Raw genomic sequence first — 11,531 nt, forward strand, 5'->3', positions numbered from 1 at the left:
TAAATAAACTGAATCGAATTAGTTTAATTCAAATATCTATTTAATTTTGATTAAATTACAGCATTACTTCCTAAAATGGGAGGATTAATTTCAGTTTAACCGTCATAAGCGTGGGAAAGTTTGGATCTGCTGTTTGGTTATAAATGTGTTATAAAAGAAGCTCGACCTGCATGATGCCTGCCAGCCTGCCTCCATTAAAGCACGGCAGAGGCTCCATCATGGTGAACGAGAGCCTAGAAATACAGCCTTTCATCATTAAATTCTCAAGGTGACACCAAATTGGAAACAATCATTTCAGAAAAGCGAATCATGAGCATGTTTGTATAGATCAGTTTCATTAGCATTAAATTTAAGTAATAAAAAAGACGCCACTTACAGGAGTCTTGTCTGAAGTCATGATGAACTGGAACAGATTTCTGTTTTTCAAACAGCTTCTTCGTCTGTGTACAACCAAAACTATGGCAGCTGATTTTTATTTATTTTTCCTTACAATTGTTGATCTCGGATACCAAAATAAAAGTATTTTGATTTTTTTTAAAAAGTATTTTTACAGCACAGAAATAAGAATTTTAACACAGCGTTTCAAAATATTTTATTACAATATAACTGTAAAGTTATTACATTATAATTCATGTTTCCCTCCAAATCTAACGTATAAATTTAATACATAAATATATTCCAAAAAACATAAAATAACAGAGGTTTAATATGAAACAAATTAAAAGAACAGAAATATAACATTACTGACAAAAGCAAGAGGAATGTCAAAACGTTTAAACCTAAAATGAGGCTTTGTAAGATAAATTCAAATTTAATAATTAAGGACTAGTGTTAACATTTACAGTCCCCCAACTGAAGAGTTACCTTAAAGGAAGAAAACATCACTAAACCCAATGAAACCATAAAAAAACCCACATTGTTCCCGACGTTTTTTCCCCAAAAAATAAACCAAAATTCATTAAGCAAACCTGCAGTCTGAGCTCATCTGCATGCAGAAATAAATACACCGTCCACTGCAGCCATCACACCTCATGCTCTAAATCCTGGGCCGACGCAAAACAACTTCAGATAAACTGCAAAGTAAATCAGTGATTCACAGCGTCCTCCACGTTCATCAGCAGCCCTGCTGCAGGTGCGTAAAAAGCCTTAAAATAAAAACACCTCTTATCCTACTGGCCCAATACGACTCAGAACAAAAAACAGAAAAATCCAAACTACATTATTATTTTAATAAATTCCCTGGGTCTAACATCAAGTTTCCACATACCTTTGATTTGAACAGCTATCAATAAATCAATTCAAATGATGTTTTTACTCATCTTTACCAGAACTGCTAATAACTGTGGAAGCCATTTGCTGACATTTCATGTCAGGAAGTAAATGTGTGAAGCCACCAATACGCAAAAAAACCATCAGTAAAGTCACGAAGCGAGGCGTTGGAGGTGAGAATAATATAAAATATGTAGACTCTCAAACAACAAATATACATTAAAAAAATGAACCAATGACAACATGAGTGGCAGAGGAGACTAAATCAATATTACCCATATAAAGTGAAGGAGTGTGGCTGGGTGTGATTAAACAGAAATATGGAAGACGTATAAAAAGTAAAAAGAACATGCAGGACGATGTACAGAGAAAACAACAACATGAGGAAAGTGATGTGTCCACTTTGATGTGAACCTCATTAACCTTTGTGATCTGAATTAAAGTTCTGATATGTAACCAGGTGCTTGTTAGATTCAGCAGAAAGTCTCTGAGGTCTTACCGTCTCCTCACCTGGCTGGTGAGTCGCATGCTTGATGAGCTGAGAGGAGACACACACACACACACACACCCAGGATCTCAGTGTTCAAGGTGAGGGATGAAGGACGTCTGGGTGTTTACTCGCTCTCTCTGTTTTTTGTTGTTGTTTTTTTTTAAACATGCCGAGTCTTTCGTTAACATCCGTCCTTCTGGGTGATCAAGTGATCCTGGTACCGCTGCAGCATCTCCTGCATCCGCCGCAGCTGTGAGGAGAGAGGAGGAGGAGGAGGAGCATGTCAGCTTCATCTGCATGACTGAACACACAAGTAATCGATAACACCGCGAAGATCACGTGATCGGCGGGGATCACGTGATCTGGGACGGGATGAGAGGAGGCGGCGGCGCCTCCGCCTGGTTTCCCAACAGGAGTGTTGATGTGACGATGATATTAATGTGAGCTGCAGCGAGTCTGCAGTTATGTTCTTATAAAACATGCCTTTCATAAGGAAATAAAAAAGAAATGAGGAAAAAATGTGTCTTTATTTCCATGGATAAATAGATTTCTCAGGGTTAAACGGAGGAAGGAGAGGGATAAGGAAACATTATTATTGACACATTATCTGCTGTAATATTCACCACCGCATGAAGGTCAAACATAAAATATTTGGTTTTCAGGAACTGAAATGTTAGGAACATTGTATTGAAGACATCTTTAATAACAGATACATTTATTAAGAAATATTGTTTGCTATTGTATTGTAACTTTACTTCACTCTTAAAAGTGAATTTATCAGTTTTACTCAATAAATAATCCAGACTTGACTAATAATAAACTGAGATTGATCTGGATTGTCGTGAGGTTTGTACCCTCAACATCAGGATTTATTATTATTCATTTGACCTTTTCTTTTTAATGCTAGAATAAAAATAAAAAACAAACAAACAGACCCAGGCAGTGATACTAGAAGCTCGACGACGGCAACAAAAACTGTTCAATTTCCCCGCAACCTGCGAGGAAACATCTAATCAAATGCTAGTGGAGGTGTAAGTATAAATTTGAGCTTGTGTGTGTAATTTCAAATGGTTTCTTATTCTTCATTTCATTATAAATCCACCATGTAAAAGTAATGATTTAAATAAAAACCCCAGATTAATTTCTTGGTGATGAGTGTATGTAAACTTGTGGCCAGAACCATCCTGAAACATGAATCCATCCAAAAATCAACATATATAGGGTATTCATGGTGTAACATGTATTATTTTCCTGAACATTTTATTCTGATGATTAAATAGTTCTGAGCTTTTTAGTTCCTCTGTGTGTAACTCAACGGCCATTTTGTGACTATTTTCCTCCTGAAATATCTGCATAAAAATCTCCTTCAGTCTTGGCTCAGAAGATAAAGACGTTATGTGAGCTAGTGGTCATCAGAGGGCTTGGTCAGCTTTCAGATCTGAGCTTGTTCCTCTGCTGGCCTGGAGGTCTGGGGACTCATGGTGCTCAGAGCCATGCTGAGACTCGTGCTCTGGGTCGGGATGCGACTCCGGCTCGCGGCCGGCGGTCCGTACCTCCTCGTCTTTCTCTCGGATGAGCTTTTCCTTCTCGCTCTCCGACGCTCCGGGGCCGGTGGGGATGGGGAAGTCTGTGCCGCTCTCCCTGGTCAGCTTACTGCAGAGAGAGAGACGTGTGTTGGTTTTTATTCGCCACGCCCTGCAGCGTCGTCGCTGACAGTGCTCAGTGAGCGTACTTGCGGTTGCGTTCCTTGACCACCATGCGGGTCATGCTCTGGATGCACTGAGCTCTGTAGTTCTCGTAGTGAGTCTCCCGGGTCACGTCCTTCAGGTCCTGCATGTGTGTGCGGACCAGCATGTTCCTCAGCTTGATGAAGTCACAGTGGGCGGCGTTTTCCACTGAAACACAGGAACCATCGAGCTCAACTTCTCTATAAGTCACATGTTTGTCACTAGAAATCACTTTAGTTTGTGAATTACCTTCTACGATGCCCCAGGGGTAGAGGCGGCCCCTCACTCTCTTCCCTTTGGCCTCCACCACTGTGTTGCTGCCAATTACTGCAAAAGGGATGCTCTCCTTAAAAAAATAAAAAATACTCACAGTTAGAGTGCAGATTGTTTATAACTCGGCAAGTTTTTTGCTCCCAGGTTTGGCTCTCACCTTCAGCTCAAGGTCTTGTTGCTTAAACTCTTCATCTTCATCGGAGTCGCAGTCCGGGAACTGATAGATCTTGATGCCATACTGCTCGATCTCCTCTCTGATCTACGGGGACAACATGTAAGGATTTAGGCATCTGGTGTTTAGATAAAAACACCAGGATGACTTCTCATAATTTCACCATCGGTATTCAGATCTACTGATGATGGTCTTGCCTTGATTTTCTTTTTCTTGACCTCGCTCGGGGTGAGCGTATCGGCTTTGGCCAGAATGGGTACGATGTTGACCTTCTCATGCAGAGCCTTCATGAATTCGACATCCAGGGGCCGAAGGCTGGAAGGAGCAGAAAACACACCAAATCGTACGTTTTATGAAACAACTTCAGGATGATTTCCTGCTATAGACGATGCCTGTAACGTCAATCTATTCTGGTGGAAAAGCAGTTCCCTCTAAAAGTGCACCGAAGTGTATACATTTATATTTTATAAGTCTGATAAACACATTGTTTAGTATGAATAGACATTAACTGCATTAAGCAGGCAGGTGGAGTGGCATCTGATAAGTAATTGCTGTCACTGACCAGCAGAGGGAGCCCTTTCTCCACACCTTTTACTCTGTAAAGCCCCAAGGGATTGTTTTATTAGAGGTCTGATCAATGAGAAGCACAGCGAAGTGGAACAGTGAGAGCCAACAAATATGATTCAAAGCACCGAATCAGCAGAAGCAGCTCATCGATGTGAAAGCACCACACAGGATCTGACGTCTCCTGAAGGCGTCTGAGAGGCTGCATCATCTGGTTCAGTGTCACTATTCCCCTCTGAAGAAATGCACTGCTTCTGGTCAAAAACAACCAATCAGAGGGGGCGCTGTGGTGGCGCAGGGGTTAAGCACAACCCACATAAGGAAGCCTTGGGCCTCGACGAGGCCATCGCAGGTTCGAGCCCCAACCTGCTGCATGTCTCTCGCTCTCATTACCCTACTTTACTGCAATAGCACTTTCAAATAAAGGTCACTAGAGCCAAAAAAACCTGTTTCGAAAAAAACCCAACCATTCAGAGCCAGGAGGAAGGTCTTAGAGCTGTCAATGACCCTCGTGTACGCGCTGCTCAATGCGTCATTACAGGAAAACTGTTCATCCAGCGTCATCGGTGGCCATGGTAACTACCCTGAGCAAGGCTCCTTTGTGGTTAACTGTAGCATAGAGAGTGAGGTAGGGGGTGATTGACAGTGCTAAGGCCCTCCTCCTGGCTCTGATTGGTTGTTTTTGACTGAATGGTAGTTAGCATTGGGAGCTCTGGGAGAAAGAGGAAGAGCTTGATTTTTTCCACAGGTTATCGGTCTGGATGGACAAACGGATGCTGATGATCGAAGGAACCAATGGGTCAACAGATGGGTGGATAAAACCATCGTGTCAGCTACCAATTAAAAGCCAGCATTAATAGAATTTCAAAATGCTTATACTGAGTCCAACACTTTTCAGAACTATGGAGGAACCCTGAAGAACTCTAGATTTAATTTTTAATGTAAACAAGCCTGGTTTGGTTTCTGCCTGTCACATAAACATGTTGAACTGCATTAGGAGAATGTTAGTGTTCCCTAGGAAAAGAAAAAACAAACATTAAGCAGGCCAACTACAGGGACCAGCAGCGTCCTCATACCCATGGCCGAAGGGTGAAATGAAGTAAAGGCAGCAGTGAACGCGGTTGTCCTGGATGTTCTTGCGGTTGAGGCCGCTCTCGTCTCTGAAGTACTGCTCGAACTGCTGGTCGATGTAGTCGGCCACCGACTTCCAGCTGCAACCCAAAGAGATGACCAGTGAGCGCACAAGAGATTTTAATCCCTTTACTTACCAAACAGAGTCTAAATGTACCATTCAGTGTTGTTGACAGCGTCACCAAATCCAGGGGTGTCCACGATGGTGAGCTTCAGTTTCACACCTTTCTCCTCTATGTCCACAGTGTGTTTGGTGATTTCGACCGTCTGTGTGATTCTCTCTGAGGAAAGAGTTCAAATATCAGCCGTAACACAACAAATGTCGCAGAGGTCAAAGCTGCAGCTCACTCACCTTCAGCATTAAGCAGCTTCCTATCTTTGTACAAATCTGTGAGAAACAGGCTGTTGACCAGGGTGGACTTTCCCAGGCCAGACTCGCCTTCAAACAAAGAACAACAGAGACCAAATCAGCGAGGCTCGAAACGCTGTGATTAGCAGGCGCTTCACAGTCAAAGGTGGGCTTAGGATCGAATGTCTAGAAGAGTGTAAATACAGGATTTACCAGCCACCATGAGGGTGAAGTCAAACCCTTTCTTCACAGATTTGCGGTGCACCTGGTTTGGCAATGTTGCAAAGCCCACATATTCCTTGTCTGGGTCCTAAAAGTAAACACAGACGGAAAACTCAATCAGGATTGTGTAAAAACCTCAAAACTGAGAGAAAACTGCAAAAGCAGTTTATTATTGGTCTAGAAAAATATTAAAAACATTAAGAGGCATGATTGTTTAAGATCAAAAAGTCCAACAGCTGTGACAGTACGATGAGCTAAAGAAAAAAAGCAATCTTTTGCTATGTTCTTCTTAATAATTCAGAAAATAAAATGTTGTTTGGAGGAGAGAGGCTGAAAGGATAAAAAGTTGTTCAAGAAACACATGGCAGGTTGTTGATTTTGAATCATGACTCCTGGGGTTCCTCAGGGCTGAGTGTTGGGACACAACTAATGTCGTACGTGAACACAGCATCAGATATACTGAAATGTACTTTATTTGTCCAACTATTATAGTCTTTGTATCAATCAAATCAATCAAATTTTATTTGTACAGCACATTTCAGCAGCAAGGCATTTCAAAGTGCTTTACATCATTACAAACACAGAAACACAATGCAACATAGAATCAATAATCAAAACAAAGCATTAAGTCAAGTTCCATCAATAAATTTGTAATTGATTACATTTCAAATACAATTCTAAACAGGTGGGTTTTTAGTTGAGATTTAAAAGAAGTCAGTGTTTCAGCTGTTTTACAGTTTTCTGGAAGTTTGTTCCAAATTTGTGGTGCATAGATGCTGAAAGCTGCTTCTCCTCATTTGGTTCTGGTTCTGGGGATGCAGAGCAGAACCAGAACCGGAAGACCTGAGAGGTCTGGAAGGTTGATACAACAACAGCAGATCTTTAATGTATTGTGTTGCTAAGCCGTTCAGTGATTTATAAACTAACAACAGTATTTTAAAGTTTATTCTTTGAGCTACAGGGAGCCAGTGTAGGGACTTTAAAACTGGTGTTATGTGCTCTATCTTCCTGGTTTTAGTGAGAACGCCAGCAGCAGCATTCTGGATCAGCTGCAGCTGTTTGATTGATTTGTTGGACAGACCTGTGAAGACGCTGTTGCAATAATCAATACGACTGAAGATGTCTTTGTACATGCCAACAGCACTAGATGATTTTTATAAACACCATATGTAAACTAATTCAGTTAAATTTAGATTAACGTGTGACTTCAGGGTACAACAACCAGCTTGTTCTTCAGATACAGTGGCAGACTGATTTTAAAACAACTGTCTGCATCAACACGTCAAAGCCTGCAGCCTTTACAGCACAGCTAGCCGTACGGGTTAGTTGTCCTCCGTCATTTACTCAGTCTGCTCGTATGTACCTCATTAGTGCTGTATGGATCAAACAGAGCCCAGGGGCTCCTCGGCCTGTTGGGGCTGATGGGAGACGGCAAGTCAAACTCCACACTTCTGCTCTGCGACAAGCTGGTATCTGAACCTGAATCTGACTGGGCTCGACCCGCCGCGGGGGGCTGCAAACGAGACGGGGTGACAGGCCGGTCTTGGCCGTCTGCATCGTGAGCTTCGTGGTTTTGGCCGTTCCCTCTGTGATGCGGAGGGTCGTGCATTATGTTCTCCACTTCGGAGTCGTCTGAATGGCTCAAATGCTGGAGACACACCGAGGCCGGAGTGGATGGGTGAGGAAGAGAGAAACAAATGGGGGGGAAAAAAAGAGGTACCGGGAGGAAATGGTGCCAAAAGTAGAGGGAAAGGTGCAGAGATCCAAGAAGGCACATGGTTTTAGAGATGGAGTAATTTTTATGTTTATGTTGTTCCACAAAGACGGCAAAAACAAAGAGATCTGAAGAGAAATTAAAACCAACATTTAATGCCAAACTGGTTATTTAAGAAGATATTTCTGGTTGTCTAGGTTTTGGCAAGAAAAGCCTTCACTGGTACAAACATGAAAATTAACCTTTAACTACAAGAGCAACAAGCCAAATGTTGGGACACGTTTATCTGCTCTTTTATCACAAGACTGAAAGTTTGGCTGAAAATCAGCAGGACTAATTTCTCTCGGTGGATCATAACTCCTTGCACATTACCTTCATTTAATTTCCAACTATCAGTTATAAAACTAAATTGAGTAAAATATTACTGTTCATTTGAAGGTTATATGGACTCCTCAAGTCTATCCTTGTCCGTACTAATCTCTGACTGTAATAACTGCCAATGAGTTTTTAACATCACTGTGGAGGAAAACATGTTTTTTTTTCTATGCAAATCTGTTTTAGATAAATATGAATGTGAATGGCCTGGTGAAGGTCATACCATACACTATAAATCCGATTTAAGCGCAGACTTTGACTAGGCTACTCTAAAGCGTGACCCTCAGAAAGCTTCCCTGCTGTACCTGTGCAGCATTGTGGTGCCTGATCTGATTGGGCGATGACGGGCAGGAGTCCTGCTCGTCTGACGAAGAGGAGGGCTCGTGGTCACTGTCCTCCATCGCAATGGGAGCTACACTGCACTCTGCAATCTCCAGTCACAACAGAGGGAACAGGTGGAGAAGATATCCAGGATGGATATTGGAAAGGAGGGTCCAAAGAGGGAAAATTAGGCGCACACGGTTCAAGAGATATGAGCAGTGAGGTGGAAGGATCGAGGAAGATGGAAGAAGACAGTAATGAAATAACAGGTTATAGAAATGAAAAACTGGAACTGTTAGGGTTAATCCTAACCCTATAACAGACAGATGGTACGGCTGAAGCTTACATGGATCCACTGTTTGCTTTACTGAATCAATGCAGGCATTTTGAGGTCGGCTGTGTATGTTTTTTTAAAATTTCTGCACAGCGAACCATTCAGTCTTTAAACACCGATTTCCACCCATTCGGGCAACGTTGGTGACAGAAATAATTGAGTCCCAGCTGCAGTTACATAACGCAAAAAGTCACTGAATGTTTTATGGAAAGTTAATCCACTCACATTTCCATCCAATGAATGTTTTAAATGAATACTGGCACACAAAAAAACTAGTCCACTGCCAAAGTTTTGGACATTTTAAACTGGGAATCCATTATGATTTTCTGGTAAAAGAGTTCAGAGATTCAAATGTATGAAGATTTGTAGCTGGAGGGCAGTAGAGAAATCGACTTGCCTTCCTGAGCAATCACCAAATCACTAATCGATGAGCAATAGGGAGGGTCTGTGACCCACATACACCACAGAGACGGTCAGTCACACAGCTTTAACCCGACAGCTTCCTGTTTTTAGCTTAAATATGACGCTGAGAAGCTGCAAACCCAACTAAGCAAAGAGTCTCCCAGCAACATCAGCTGGGTTGTCTAACAATCACAACTCTTCCCATTACTAAAGCCATTAAAAGCATTAATCGGTCCCGTAGTGACAGCTGGATTATAAAGTCCCTTCCTTCGTCACCGGTGCATGCAGAGCATCTCCTCCTCCGTTGCAGCCGCTCACCTGTTGGACCTGCAATCTGAAAGCAAAAGCTCCTCTCTGCTGCACAGTTGCTGCTCTTCATTCAGACTCCAGCCGGCAGTCAGAGCTTCAGCTCCAGCGCTTACAGAGAGGACACGACGTCCTTCAGCTCCACTGAGCCAATCGGGGCCCCGGGAACCGATCGGCAGCATTGATCAGCTCCATGTCATCATTCAGAGGCCGAACACAGAACAGAACCAGAGACGACAAAATAATGAAGAGGATTTCTTTTGCTTCCTCCTGTTATCCTCAAGTCTGGATGACAATTCACAATCTGTTGCACTTATTCATCGTAAACATTTAACGTGATGAGAAACTCGTCTTTATGTTCTACCAAGAAAGATGTGGTTGGTTTAATTAAACCCCCCAAAACATTATAGGCATAAAGAGCCACATGACGTCTTGCATAGGACGACTGAAGAGTTATGATTACTGACCTAAAACTTCAGATAGACAAAGAGAAAAAAACAGCTGACTAGAGGTGGGAACCGAGTGCATCAGTAGTTAGTTTGCTTTTCACTTTGAAACTTGTTACTGAGTGTAGAAGATTTAGTTGGTTGTTTTCAATAGTGAAATGTTTAAAAAACAAAACCAGAGGAAGCACAAAGTAACTAGCAAGGAAAAAGTATTTTTTGCAAATGCAATAATATTAAAATGATGATTTTGAATCAAAAATCGAAGCCGGTCTTCTTTCAAAATCGAAAGAAGACCGGCGTCTTCCTTCTTTTCAATTATTTCAATTCCCCACCACTAAAAATGAACCTATGCTGTGTTTGGTTTACTCCTCAGGACTGGAGTTAGAATCCTGTATAATTCTGTTTGAAATAGTTTGAGTTAATTGTGCTGGAGAAACAGGTAGATTTTCAATTACACCAAGAAAATAGAATTACATATTTATTTCTGCTATAAGTGGCTCTAGAGGAAATTGGAATTGGCTAAAATTGGTCAAGGATCAATTGAAAACAGATCAGAAACTCTGATTGGTGCAGGACCTTAAAAGAGTGTGTCTGTGCTTTTCCTTTCTGCTTTCTTTCAGTGGCATTCCTGAACATGACCCCAAACCCGATCGGGTTACTGAGACAGGCATTACGGTGAGCGGCTGGAGGATTTATTCTACTGCAAAAACACCATTTGTACAGCAAGTACACTTCAAAGTTAAAGTTAGGCAACAGGGCACATTTTCCTCCCAAACTCAACCAACCAGGCCATGAGCCTACACTCACTCATGTCCTCAAAATATTTATGAATAAATAAATTACATACCAACTCAAAATCTCAACCACGAAACGACAGAACCAAAGGCATCAGGGAGAAAAATGAACATGCTTAGCAGTGTGCAAAAGATAAAAAAAGTGGTCCTCACATCCTGCAGCATGACAGTGGAAACGCATATCAGTGCAAATAAAGGTTTTGACAGGAAATCAACACTTTTTTATTCTGTAGCTTTGCTCATGTGCCTTGTAATCTATATTATAAAAATGTGAGGCAATAAAATGAACAGAAACCTAGAAGAACATGGAGTGAACTAATTCCTCACATCCAGAGAATGTCCCTTAAGGAAACGTCTCATCTGAGCTCTGAACCAATTAGTGTTTCTATAAGTGGCTGAGTGTTGATTCATCTGAGGCTTTCTTCAACAGAAAGCTGAATAAACTCCAGTCCAGGTGATACCACAGTTGCACCGGGTTCAGCTTTAACATGAAATCAGGTCCAGAAGCAAAACACATGACAGTTCCTTTGAAACGCCACAGCTGCAGAACCGGCCTTTGACAAATCATCTTTTTTTTAATACTGTCAGTCAGTTTAAGTCCATTTGGCCTTAAAGACTTCCTAACATTACTTTAAAAATACT

The 11,531-nt window shown here is 41.7% G+C and overlaps 1 pseudogene; it reads right to left on the reverse strand.

The window, feature by feature from the left end:
- Positions 1-575: 575 nt before the first annotated feature.
- Positions 576-9,846, reverse strand: LOC102233068 (annotated as a pseudogene).
- Between the last annotated feature and the right edge of the window lie 1,685 nt (positions 9,847-11,531).

Source organism: Xiphophorus maculatus, chromosome 18 (assembly GCF_002775205.1).
Source record: "Xiphophorus maculatus strain JP 163 A chromosome 18, X_maculatus-5.0-male, whole genome shotgun sequence".
NCBI lineage: Eukaryota > Metazoa > Chordata > Actinopteri > Cyprinodontiformes > Poeciliidae > Xiphophorus > Xiphophorus maculatus.